The following is a 14927-nucleotide window of genomic DNA, read 5'->3' on the forward strand; positions in this document are numbered from 1 at the left end:
AATGAAGGCTCTTAGAGTCCTATTGATGTTGTACATCTCTAAGCATTCAATGATCCAAGTGTGTGGCATTGAGTCATAGGCTTTCTTGTAATCAATCCAAGTTATATATATTATAGTTATATATATATATACACATTTATATACATTTATATACATTTATAATAATTATAATATATATGTGACAGACATGTATTTATCATTACTATTATTTTGTAGTATTACTATTTTTATTATTATTATTATTAGTAGTAGTAGTAGTAGTAGTAGTAGTAGTAGTAGTAGGGTAGTATTACTATTAGTCTCCCGCAAAAACTTGTGAGAAAGTTTGACAACTTTGCCGTTGGGCTTTAACGGTGTCCGTAGTTCCTCAGACAAGTGCGCTGAACAAGCGCGTGCTTGCTACGCTTGTGCTTTCTCAGTGCTCAAAACGAGCACGCGCGTATTTTGCCGCGTGGGCGGGGCGGAGCCGAGCGGCAAGAAGACGCCGGGGGAACCGTATATCTGATGGGGAAACGCGGATTGACGTAACACCGGCTCTTCACTTTTTCTCTTCTTTCCTGTCTTCTATTGGTTGAACTACGACGTCGTTTCTGTGTTTTGTACACTTCTGTGTGTTTTATGTGCGTGCTCGGCTGCGGGTTGCTACGTTTCTGTATTTATTTGTTTCTGTGTGTAATAGTTTTGTCTGTCTTCTGCCATTGTATGTTTCACCGCGCACTTCTGTCTGCCTGTCTGTATGTGTCTACGTTGTATTGAGGATGTGCTGAAGTGAATTGTGTTTTGTTACGTGTTATGTGTTTGTTTTTGTGTTGATGGATAATGTATGGGAATATGTTATGAAATGTTGTCAACCGTTTGGCTGGATGTTATGTTGCTTTATTTCTGTTAACTCATCCTCCTGTGGAACAGAGATTTCTTCTCTCCTTTGGTTACCGGTTTTGCTTCACAGCAGGGGGACTGACTGACCATTCGATTTGCATTTTGGGAGTTCTTCAGTTCTGTTAACACTGACGTTTGCAGCTCACTTTTTCAGTGTTTTTTGGTTTTAGTATGACTTACTTTTTGAAATTGTATATTATGTGGAATTGAAAAGTACGAAATAACATATTTGCAAATGTTTCTTCTTTCTCACCAAGGGACAACACACCATCTCAAGCCCTTCCGGCTTCAGATCTGGGCCGGAGCTGTGGAAAATATTTTTACTTGTTTTCTATAATTATGTCTCATTTACAATTACTTCATTTCCTAGGTTTTCTGACATTAGATGGAACACCCTCTGATCAGAATACAGCGGCAGAAATGTGAAGATGTGGATATTGTTTTTCTGCTTTACAGTGTTTTCAAAACTATTAAAGTCGGCAAATCTGGGGAGATGTGTGTTTGGGAATTGACATCTGTACAATTTGGGAAGTTCTAACTTTTGGGTTAACAAATGTTTTATTTAACATTTCCAAAAATATTACAGGTCGACTGCTGAGGATACGTTTCTGTTCCTGTTTGGGGAGAATCACACCTGAGTAATTTGCTCAGCTTGTGGTTCCTCCTGTGTTTTTTTTACAATGAGGTGTGAGTCTGCTTGAGTATGTGTGTGCACGTGGCCTCTGATGCGTTTTTAGAAAGCGCTATGTAAATATGATGTCACTTTAGTGAGTAGCTGTGTGCTATTTATTTCTTATTTTCAACTATTTTGGACACAGTAAATCTTTTTTCATAGATTTGCTTTTACTCCTGCTTTACACACAATTATTAATGTGTTAATGCTACATATTTTGGTATCACAATCTGGTTAAAACAGACTCATCAGCTTGCACAGTTAAATTAATGAAACGTCAGGAGCACCGACACTTCAGCCTTGGCTTACAGCAGATAAATTTAGTGATTGCGAGACTGTCTTAGCCGCTATGGTTTTTTCTTTTTTATTCCGTTTTCTTTTTTTTCTCTAACATACTAACTAACTACCACACTAACTTGCTACCTGAATTAATTGTTGTTTTATATGATACATGGGCACCTAATTGGACATGTTGAAATTTTTGCATAATGGGGACAGTTCTTCAAATTTGGCTTTCCATCTATAATTTGTTTTTCTTTTTGAAATAAGAAAAACACAAGGGTGTTTATAAAGATAAGATCTTACTCATAGAACTTTGAAATTTGAAACATCTCAGTCTATTTTGAACATTAGACGGATAATTGGAAAAATGGTGGAACTTCTCACAATATTTTGTTTTTTCTGCAAATTATCAAACAGTAACATAGATTCAAAATTGTTTTCAAAATGATAGTTTTATTATATCAACAGGGGAGAAGGGAAAATAGACCCTAATTAAATTGGTCAATTTATAGATATGGTTAATTGTAAATTTGTTGATCAATAATTTGACTTTTTCATTCAACAGTGAATTTTTAAAAATTTAGGTAAAGAACTCTTATATTGTCTTCCTGCTTGACTAAAATACGGTGTCTGTCATGTAGAAGCTTCTTACTAAATTAAAATTGGTAATCTACAATTGAACAGCTTCAAACAACATCTATGTCATGTTTATTTACATTTAAAATAGTAGATGGAATTCTGCATCAGTGCTGACTCTTCAATTATGCATTTACAGTTGGGTGTAAATTATTAATTTTGAGGAAAACTTTGGTTAAAACTACTATTAAATTCATAATTATTTGACAAAGTGCAATTGAATCACAACTTTTAAAAAGTGTTAATACTAGGACATTCTAGATTTTGTTCAACTTCTTTAGAGAGTTTGTGAGAGGTAATTTTAAATTTTGTAGTTATCTGGCACAAGCGGAGTGAATGTCACCGAGGTACTGACATTTACTGATTCCAACAGTAGGTGTCAATATGTTCTTAATTCTGGCACATCTGATGGTGTATCGTTTAACACATTTCTATTTGATATTTTTGAAGTTCAGGATTTGAAGCGGTTGGCCATTTCTGCTATGACAGCAACAACAAATCCAGAAGCCACACGGGAGGTTGCATCACAAAATAAAAATGTAATTTTATTTATAATGGCTAAAGTAAGTAAAATATTGCATATATTTTTGTGGATTTTTTAAATTACTTTGTATTATTTTTCTCTGCCAGAGCTCCTGCCTGTGACTGATGGCAATCTTGGGGCTGGGTCTTTTGAGGCTCAGACACCATGGGATGACATGAATTTCAGGGATCTTTTTGAGTTCCACATCAGACCACTGCCAAAACAACGCCCATTTTCTGCTGGACTGCTCTATGAAAGCCAAAAGCCGTTCAACAATTATTAAGGTCAGTGAAGAAAGAACTGTTTTCCTGTTGTCATCTCAAGGCAAAGCGTTGCTTCCAAGACATGGCAACAGATCTGCATTCAGTGTTATCTTTCACACGTGGCTGAGAACGGAAGGGACTCGGGCGACAGCTGGGGGGTCTTCTACGGCCGGGAATCAGCAGGGAGTCGAGAACACACAAAGAACAATGCCCTCTGTCCGAAGCAAGGTGGGGGTGTGAGTCACTCATTGCTCTGTGGTGTTTCTGCATCCTGCTCTGTCGACATTAAAAGCTGACCTAGGTTCATCTAAGAGGACTGCATTCGATGTCCAGATGTTTCTGCACTCCAGAAATGACTGCTAGTCTGGATATCTTGTGATATGGCAGATAAAGGACTGGGGCATGTCAAGACTCTCAGCAGTGGTCCTGTTGTGTGTTCTCATGATTGATCCTGGATTTCTCACCTCTGGCTTCCGACCTAAGTGCCGGAAACCCGCTTCTGAGGTTTCCTTCAGTCTGCAGGTTGGAGACGAGAGGGATGCCAACAAAGCTTGGAAGTGGTGTACTAGTTCTTTTTAAATTTTTGTATTGTGTGATGCCGTTTTTTCTCTCCTTAATTTATGCATAGCACCCATGGTTTCCTGCCTTCACGTCCTGAACCCCTGTGGTTTGATGCTAACGTGTTAACGATGCCTCTTCTCCTGGTGTCAGACCTTTTATGATTCCTTCTATCTCTCCCCAATATCCTGATGTGCTTTTCCCGTTCCAGTCTGACAAGAATGGGAAAGGGAATAGCCGTTATAATTTCATGTTTTTTCTTAGTCATATCTGAATTGCATTATGTGCTTCGCTTCAATTACAAATTTTATTTGTAAATTTTATTTGGTTCATATCATAGTGGATATCATTCAGGGATAACTAAACTAAATTTGAAATTTAAATTTAACATGCTAAAGTGTACTGAGCGGTGTCTGTAGAACATACTGAGCTAATGGCACCAAGTTCTGTCTTACTTTCCTAAATTTTAAACCAAATTTAAGATTTTTGATTGAGGTGTGCAGATTGTAATGACATCTGGGACACCATGTTTGAATTACATCCAGCTGTGTTACATAATGCAGTAACAGCAGATTACGTCTACTTAACTTGTATGGGATTAGTATAACATTCTATGACAGAACATTTGTTCTGTTATAGAATAAAGAGGGAATTATGAAATAATAAAAATTTATAAATTGAATACACTAAACTTAAAATTACCTGTCATAATTTATATAAAACAGCATTCCTAAAATAGGGAGAGTGATCATTGCATTATTGCATTTCACTTCATATGGTTTAAGATAAGTTAACCAAGTCATACAGGAAGGTCTAAACTGAATATTTACATAATTTAATAAACTTGGTATCAATCTCCTCCCCAATATTGAAAATATATTGATAATTGATCATATAAAAGGGTAATTCATTATTCAATTAAATATTTCATAATTAGGTTTTCAAAAGAATAAATTGATCAAAGTTAAAAATGGTTGAAATTTTGGAATTTAAAACCATGATTATAATAGGATAAGTCATTTTTTGATATTTAGTGACATGGTTAACTTTATTTTTGTAAAACCAAAGTTTTACAAAAATAAAACTTTTGTAAAACAGTTTTAAAAAACTGTTTTACAAAACAGTAAAACAGTTTTGTTTTACTGTTTTGGCTGATCATTATTTAAGGTTTTAAAATGAAACAAAAATATGATTCAAATTAAATTGGTCCAAATTGGGGATTTAAAATGAACAATTATGGAACTGCTTCTAAAATGTAGTTACGTTTTGGATTCAACACGATGGGAAACATTAATTTCTTGTGTAAGCCTTATATAAAAAATAGGGTCAAAAGATTGACAAAATACATCTTTAAAGGAGCAGCTTTTTAAAGTGCTAAGTTTACTGATTTATAAAACAAAAGGAAAATTAGGAGGAGAGTTAATATAAGCAATGAAATTATAAATTGGAATGAAGTTTTAGACAAAATAAAACTAAAAGTTACTACAAAATCTCTCACTGATAATAAAATAAAATTTGATAAGAACAATGTATGATTTAAAACAAAGAATAATTAGAATATTAATAAATCAGTGTAAATAAAACAGTAATTCAAATTGGAAGGAATGACTTATTTTAAAATACATTAAGGATCTCTAGATAGGGTGACAGACTGTTCCAGTATGCCGACCAGCTGATGACCCCCAAGTGAACATCAAAGGATCACAACTTCGTGAAAAACTGGGAATCTTCAGGCCTGGCTGGAGGACGACCTCACACCCAGATGCTCATCAGGAATTCTGTCATCAAAGTTGAAAAAGAGGAAATGATCCCTTTGTTAAACTCAAATTGTGGGCACAATAATCCCCAAAGGTGAGCATAGCTCACTCAGGTCATGAGCCTGAGTTCAAAACTATAAGGAAAATGGGCTGCTGGAGACGAGAGGATCATCTTTGTTGTTTTTCCTATTACCAAGTTTTCATCTTTCATCTACAACTTGCCAACGAACTCATTTTACTTCAAGGAGCATCAAGGAACACAGAGACTGTCGGGGACCAGACAGTACAAAGTGCAGAACACAGGTGTTGAATTAAAAAAAGGTGGGTTTTTATTTACCCAAAATTATGAACAAAGGTTAACATAACAATTAAACAGGCATGCCAATAAAAAGTCAACATAAATTGCTAAACTCAAGATATAACTGACAAGACAACAAACTGACCTAACTGAAATGAGACATAAGGTGATTTAAATACTGGTTTAGCTAAACCATGTAGACACAATAGGGGAAAACAAAATGGCCGACACCTGACAACTAACAAACAATGAAATAAACCCAAAAACTACCCCCCCAGCGTGACATAGGTGGTTTAGTCCAATGAGGCCATCAGCAGTAGTTTAGGAACGTAAGCCCTTTGCCACACCTTTTGTCCACCAGGGAGGGGAGCCAAACACCAGGTAACTCAAAGAAAATTTTAATACAACATAATTGAATTTCGACCTTGCATTATTATGTGCGCACTCCATATAAACATTGGAAGGTGGAAGAAAATATAAAGAATACTTAAACTTACAAAACAAACTAAAGTGAAAAGCAACTTATGATGAGGTGTGGATCTTACCCTGTGTGGCTTGCCATCACACACCACCCCTCTTCAGGACTTCAGTCAGATAGTCAGCAGTGAGGTTCTCCTTTCCTGGTATGTGGCGCACAGTGAGCTGGAACGGTTGTAGGGCCAAGTACCAATGGGTAATTCGCCCATTTGTGTCCATCTTTTTAAGCCACTGTAGTGCTTTATGATCCGTCTCCAGGGTGAAGTCTCTTCCCAACAGGTAGTAACGGAGGGAGTCCARAGCCCACTTGATGGCCAACATCTCTTTTTCCACCGTGGAATAGCGAACCTCCCGTGGAAACGGCTTCCGGCTGATGTATGCCACTGGACGACGGCCTCCCGTTGTTTCCTGAAGGAGAACAGCTCCCAGACCCTTATCTGAAGCGTCAGTCTGTAATATAAACTCCTCTTCAAAGTTAGGACTGTACAATACGGGTTGCTTACTTAGCGACTGCTGGATGTCATAAAATGCCGCCACTGCCTCCTCGGTCCACTGTATATCATTGGGAGAACGGGTTCCCACCATATCTGTGAGCAGAACTGCCCTGCTGGAGAACTGGGGGATAAAACGACGGTAAAACCCAGCCATGCCCAGAAAAGATCTTAGTTGCTTCCTTGTTTGGGGCAGTGGGCATGATTCCAGCGCCTTCACTTTATTAATTTGTGGCCTGATGACCCCTTTTCCGATGACATGATCAAGGTATTCTGTCTCAGCAACAGCAAAGATGCATTTTGATGAGTTCAGAGTCAACCCCGCCGATTGAAGAGCACCCAGAACAAGGCGCAGATGTTCCTCCCAGGTGGTACTGTGAATGACAATATCATCCAAGTAAGCAGCAGCAAAATCAGAACAGTTGTGCAACACCTGATCCATTAGCCGTTGAAAAGTGGCTGGAGCTCCATGTAATCCAAATGGTAGGACTGTAAAATGGAACAGGCCCCATGGAGTCCTTAAGGCAGTGAACTCTCTGTACCGTTTAGTGAGGGGAACCTGCCAGTAGCCCTTACACAGATCCACTGTAGTCAAGTAGCTTGCTTTTCCCAGACTTCCGAGCAGGTCATCAATTCTGGGTGTTGGATAGGAGTCAAACAGAGATATAGAATTTAGGTATCTGAAACCTTGCAGTAGCACCTTGCCGTACTACAATGTCATGTTCCACCACACTTGTTCTTCCTGGATTCTGTTGAAACACTGCAGAGTTACATAGTTCCCTCACCTGTTGTTGCTCGTCACTGGGTAGATGGCCAAGATCCAAATCTAAAGAGGCAGAAGGTGGTAAATATTGCTCATCCACTTCATCCTCTTCAGCCACCCTCCATATGAGCAGCACATCTGCCTTATGTTCAACCCGTTGCACCCACTCTTAACAGGTTTATATGCAAAACCCTGCTGGGTCGCAACTGTCCTGGGGTGGATACTTCATATGTGGTTGGCCTGAGCTTCCTCATAACTTCATATGGCCCCTGCCACTTAGCCAACAGTTTGCTGTTATCACTGGGAAGAAGCACCAGCACTTTCTGTCCTGGATCAAATGAGCGGTGTCGAGCAACCTTATCATACCATGTCTTTTGTTGCTGCTTCACCTTCGACATGTGTGATTGGACCAGCTCGCTCATTTTCTCCAACCACTCCCTCATCTGAATAACATAAGACAAAATGTTATTGGGTCCTGCCACAGTCTTCTCCCTCTCCCAGATCTCTCTTAGCAGAGAGAGAGGGCCACGAACATCATAGCCACACAATAACTCAAAATGAGAGAAACCAGTGGAGGCCTGGGGTACTTCCCTATAGGCAACAAGAAGATACGGCAACCACTGATCCCAATCTGTACCTTGGTCATTGACAAACTTTCTGAGCATTTGTTTCAGAGTCTGGTTAAAGCGTTCTGTTAGCACATCAGTTTGAGGGTGGTATGGGGAAGTCCTCAGACTCCGGATGCCCAACAGTTGATACACTCGTTTCAATAGAGTAGACATAAAATTTGTTCCTTGATCTGTTAATATCTCTCGAGGAAACCCAACCCTTGCAAATAACTGCACCAGGCAAGATGCAACAGGTCTAGCCTTTATAGATTTTAAAGGGAACACTTCAGGGTATTTTGTTGCATAGTCTGTTACAACAAGCATGTAGCGATTACCCGCTGTACTCCTCTCCACAGGCCCTATGATGTCCATTCCCAGACGCTCAAAGGGGACACCGATGACTGGGAGGGGCTGGAGTGGAGCTCTGGGAGGAATTTTAGCAGAGGTCATCTGACACTCTGGACAACTCTTGCAAAACTGAGCTACATCTTTGCTTAGACCAGGCCAGTAAAATTGGTGTTTTATGCGAGCTGTGGTTTTGTGCTTACCCAGGTGGCCAGCCCAGGGAATCGAATGCCCCAAGGTGATGATGGCACTTCTCACCTGTTGGGGAACCACTAGCTGCAACACAGACCGCTGCTGATGATAGAGAATGTCATTTTGCAAGATGTACTCCTCACCCTTAAGGTCCAGTTCCACTCCAGGTTTCTTTAACTTTGTCATCTGAAAAAGAGGTGACAAAGACCGATCAGGTTTTTTGAGTTCACCAATATCACTGGGAGTATCAAACCCAAATGGTGGTAATGCTGGTTCAGTATCCATTGGTGCATCCACCGATGAAAATGTAAGTCTCCCCCGCCTCTTTTGTCTGCGGGTCTTCCGGGGTTTTACTGCAGTAGTTTCCAACTCCTCATTGAAAAACGGCAGGGCACTCAGCATGTCTGAGTGGGTGTTGGTTCGCTTAGCCTGGGCTCTGGTAACAGCTAGGTTACTCTCCTGACTCTGATCAGCCTCCAGCAGAGCAAACAGCACGGGAAAATCACACCCGAGCACAACAGAATAAGGCAAGCCGTTAACCACACCCAAATTCATTAGATACATTTGGCCTTAACCTTAATGTTTGTCAGCTGTTGGATAGCTTTTCTCATCTCCATGGACACAGCAGATTGAGATTGTGTCATATGTCCGAACATTAGGTGGAGCAAAATCTGCATGAACAAGCAACCGAGAACTCCCTGAATCCAGAAGGGCCATGAGTTCAATCCCTTCCACTTCAACTTGGCTCATTTTGATTGTCTCGTCTCCCTGCAGGTCTGTATCAACTTTAGCCCGAGGGCCAAAACACATTTGGACCATTTTAGTAGAATTTCTTGGGCACCTAGGTTTTGTATGGCCTTCTAATCCACAGAGATAACAGACAATTATCTTACCAGAGGTCTTTGAAAAGTTAGTGGAAGGATAATCCTGCAGCTCCGGGGCCTTACTAGCAGTTATGTTTGCCGCCTCCAGGTGGTGTTGAGGAGCCCTCCAGACGTCTCTTGATGTTTTCCACGTATTATGACTCCAGGCTTGTCCCTTCTTTCTGGCAGCCACAAAGACATCCGCTAGTTCAGCTGCTCTCATCGCTGATTCAAGATTATGCTCTCGGATCCAAACCTGGAGCTCAGGAGACAACATCCTCAGAAACTGCTCCAAGATTATAATTTCACTAATATCATGAACTGTTTTACCCCTCAGCTGAATCCATTTCCCATAGAGTTCCTTCAGCCTCACATAGGACTTTCATCTGGTTTGACCTCCAAAGACCTACATTTTTGTCTATAGGATTCAGGGTTAATATCATACTTTAACAGAATGGCAGATTTGACTTTATCATAATCTAATGAGTCATCAATGTTCATATGTACGTAGGCCCCTCTGGCTCTGCCAGTGAGCAAGGGTATCAGACGAAAGACCCAATCCGATTTCTGCCACCGATAAGCTGCAGCCATACGTTCAAATGTAACCAAAAAATGCTCAATATCATCATCTTCAGTTAACTTCTCCAATCTGCCCTCCATTTGTGGAGAGAACCGAATAGCAGATGAGATTGTTGGGCTGGGACTAGCTGATATTGCCTCAGCCTGGCCCTGCTGAGCAGAGGTAGATGGCTGATTATCAGACCCAGCTGCAGAAGGTTAAACTGATGTTGAAGGACTTTAAATCGCTGTTCTTGTCGTGCATTTACCCCACTCTGTTTGGCATCTTGGACATCCTGTTGCCCCATATGAGTCTGTAGCATAACCATAAGATCAGACAGAGTTGGCTCCATTTGCTGCTCCTCCATGCCTTCAGTGACCCCCGCAACTTCATTTTCCTCTCTTCACAGAGCTGCTGAACAGATCCCTTTTTCTTGTCACTCCTGCCACCATAATACATCCTCCTATGTTAAGAAGAAAGGGGGGACGAAAGATTCCAAAAAAGAAAAAAAAAAAGTTGAGGAAAAAAACAAAACCAACACCTGTGTCTAGTACTGCATCAAATCCCACTTCTGACACCAATTGTCAGGGACCAGACAGTACAAAGTGCAGAACACAGGTGTTGAATTCAAACAAGGTGAGTTTTTATTTACCCAAAATTATGAACAAAGGTTAACATAACAAGGCACGCCAATAAAAGAGGTCAACATAAATTACTAAACTCAAGACATAACTGACAAGACAACAAACTGACCTAACTGAAATGAGACATAAGGTGATTTAAATACTGGTTTAGCTAAACCATGTGGACACAATAGGGGAAAACGAAATGGCTGACAACTAACACAAACAATGAAATAAACCCAAAAACCACCCCCCCCCCCCAGCATGACATAGGTGATTTAGTCCAATGAGGCCATCAGCAGTAGTTTAGGAACGTCAGCCCTTTGCCATGCCTTTTGTCCACCAGGGAGGGGAGCCAAACACCAGGTAACTCAAACAAAGAAAATAATATTAATACAACATAATTGAATTTCGACCTTGCATTATTAATATGTGTGCACTCCATATAAACATTGGAAGGTGGAAGAAAATACACTGCTCAAAAAAATAAAGGGAACACTCAAATAACACATCCTTATGGAGCCCTCCAGGGGACATGGGGAATTTTTTTTCTTTTGCGTTCCCTCACAATACTTTTGAGTCCCCTCGCAAAACTTTTGCGTTCCCTCGCAAAACCTTTTAGATCCCCTCGCAAAACCCCTCACAAAACTTTTGCGTTCCCTCGCAATACTTTTGCCTACCCTCGCAAAAGGTTTTGCGTTACCTCGCAAAACTTTAAGGCAGCTTTCCGGAAACAGACGACAATGGAGCAGACAGTACACTCGTGTGTGAGTTTTGTGGATTTTTATTTTGAAATTGGCCTTCAATATAAGGATATTCAGTTTCTGCTTGCCAAAAAGCACGGGTGTCACATCAGTGTGCGACATTTTAAAAGAATACTTAGTGCAAGAGGACACACTCGTCGCAACTATTATGCTGACTTGGCAAATCTGTTGGAATTCGTTAGGAGAGAACTTCAGTCTTCTGGACAGCTGCACGGATATCGTTGGATATGTTGCCAGCTAAATGCAGGCAACATGGACTTCGTGTGAGAAAGGAGGATGTCCGACTGATCATGAGAGAATTAGATCCAGCCGGAGTGTCCTCAAGGCAAGCCAAAAGTCTTCAAAGAAGAAACTACTTCTCAAAGGGTCCGAACTTCATTTGGCACATTGACTCTTATGATAAACTGAAGCCATTTGACTTTTGTATTAACGGAAGCATAGATGGATTTTCACGAAAGATTATCTGGCTCAATGTATACACCACAAATAGTGATCCCAAGTTGATAGGAGGATATTACACTGAAGCAGTGAAGCATTTGGGAGGGTGTCCGAGAGTTGTTAGAGGGAATCTAGGTACAGAAAATGTTTATGTCGGAGACTTCCAGCGATTCCTCATTCCCACTCAGCCCAATGACCCTCTTCAAAGTTACCTTGAAGGAGCAAGTACTGCAAATCAAAGGATTGAATATTGGTGGCGCTTTCTGCGTACGGAGTGTATGGAGTTCTGGCTGTCCCTGTTTGCTGACATCAGAGACAATGGATTCTTTGATGGGGGATTTCTGGACAAAAACATTCTACAGTTTTGCTGTATGGGACTCATACACCTGAGTTAATTGAATCAAATCTGAAAGGCAAGAACATTAAAATCAGCATTAATGTTATGTGGGCGAGGTGCCACTGGTTATTTGTTTCATTCACTATCTAGTATTCTGTTCGTACAAAACTTGAATGTCAGGCGCTATTTTGTGACATAGGTGCATACTTTCATCACATCAACTTTCTACTGAAAATGGAAATAATGCATGACGAGCGCACACCCATAAATAAATGTGATCTTTTTCTACAAAGAGGAGTAGATGTCTCTGTTTATTTGCGGTAAATTATGATATAATGAGAGACAGCGGTTATCTAGCTGTTGTTCTTTCATGGTCGCTGTTCACACTTCCGTGGTGCTGGAAATGCACCAGTTACTTTTTCTACCTTAAAATCATAACACGAAAGAGCAGGTAGAACGTTGAGATTTTACATTTTAACAGCAACAAGGGATAATTTTTGACAGCTGCATTTAAACCCCTATTAAAATTAAGATACAATTTAATTGGCTATAAGTTAATCAAAAGTGAACTATTTTTTAACTCGGTAGTTACTGTTTGAATAGGCATCAAGTTTCTAACTTCATCAAAAGTCAAATTATAAGATACCAAAGTAATTTTAAAAATCAATTTGTCTAAGAAATCTCACCAAAAAATTAATTTCTCTAACAACTGTAAATGCATGAATGACTAAACGGCAAGTCTGAAATTACCTAAATATTTAGCAATTATGAAAAAACAGAACACACGAACTGAATATAAAAAATAAAATGAGCAACGAATGCAAGATTATTCTATTTGCAGTGTTTCTAAGAAAACTATTTCTAATTTGTAGCCTACACATTTCACCTCTTCTCCTGGTGCAAGTTCTGCACAAAGCTTTGCAGACAGGGTAGTGTCTGTCATTGAGAGATTGTGATCCTCCACATCAAAGAATTGCTCTAATTACAATTAAATTAACCTCCAAAATGCAATAATCTTCCTCCAATCTTCCTCTTTTATGACTTCATTGCTGATTGCTACATTAAAAAAAAAGCACACCAAAAAAGGACTGACAATTAAGGACAATGACTATGCCTAATACTTTTTTTCCAGCTGAGGTTAACAGTGTACTCAATTTTTCTGTTTTATCTGTTACAGGATGAGTTGGATGACACAGCACAAGTATGGAACACACACCACATCAGGCCATCCAAAAACTTGCAAGCTCCCAGTGGTCGGCCCAATGTGATGTATGCTCTACCTGAACTGTACAGTACCACAGACTTCCTCACTCCTATTCAAGTTGAACATGTTAAACTGTGTAGAGATGCATGCACCTTACGGCAGACCATACCATGTAATTCAGCTGTAAATTACATTTGCAATGTTTTAATGGCAGAGTCTGGCCTGATGACGCCATCAGATCCATATGATTCTGTGAAACTGTACATGCTACTGAGAGATGCTATTAGAGCATTACTGTGAGTATTGACTGGAAAGGGCCTGCCATGTTAGGGTTCCAAATCTTAAACTAAGCTGGTTGTTTATCAGACATTACCATGCATTCTAACTGTTAAACTTGAAAATAAGAGTTTATTTTTTGCCTTTCAATTTTCTTTGCTTCTTAATGATTAGTTTGAAAACCACTAACATGCTTTTGGGGTGGATGTTCTGACTTGCATCGTTTCCTGTCATAACTAGACCATTTCTTCTTTTGTTTTTCCACAAGGAAATCTATTTAGTATTGCAACATAGACATCTTTCTAATGCTGTAATTTTGCACTTATCTAATGTATTAAAATTGAAGCAGGAAACTAAATGTTCCTATGACAACATTTCTCTGTTAAAGTCCTGATGTGTTGTATTTATTTTGCAAAATGCAAAAGCCAACATGCACAACAGTTAAATTATATTTCCCAGCTGTGGAAAAATCAAATTACTAAAAAGTCCTGCAAATACAGTTCATAATTTAAATAAAGCAATGGAAACAAAATCGCATCATTGTTTTTTCTGTAAAAATTTATTGTGAACATTCACAGTAAATCCAAACATGTATCAAAACTACAAATATTACTTCATTTTTAATAATAGCTTAATAAAACATTTTGGGCCCCTCCACTAAAGCAAAAAACACACAAAGGTCTCCAGATGTAACTATGACTCTCTTAAGGGAGTGCATAGAGCTTTGCTTAGTACCGCTACGGCCGTGGAACGGTGGAGTCACTAGCGCTTTCCTTTTGGGGGTCCTCGGCCACAAATGGGGGTAGCAGTTGGGCGCGCTGCCCCTTAGGYCGAGGAGCAGTAGTTACAGGGTTGTACCTCCGCGAGGTCCCGCTGGATATCGGCCAGACGCCGTAACTAAACCAACTGTCCCGGGTTGCGAGTCGAGTCTGACCGAGCCGACTCTGAATTCCCAACAAATCAATCGGAAGGAATCACCCGTATTTGTCCTTCCGCGGTTGAGGTGTCGCAGGCTACGGCCTTCGTCCCTTTAAGTACAGACATATAAGCGGTCGTGAGTTCCCCTTGGGGAACCACGCAAACTTCGGTCGCGCATGTGTTTGAGGTTGGGCATGTGT

The sequence above is a fragment of the Poecilia reticulata genome, linkage group LG5, assembly GCF_000633615.1.
Source record: "Poecilia reticulata strain Guanapo linkage group LG5, Guppy_female_1.0+MT, whole genome shotgun sequence".
NCBI classification, from domain to species: domain Eukaryota; kingdom Metazoa; phylum Chordata; class Actinopteri; order Cyprinodontiformes; family Poeciliidae; genus Poecilia; species Poecilia reticulata.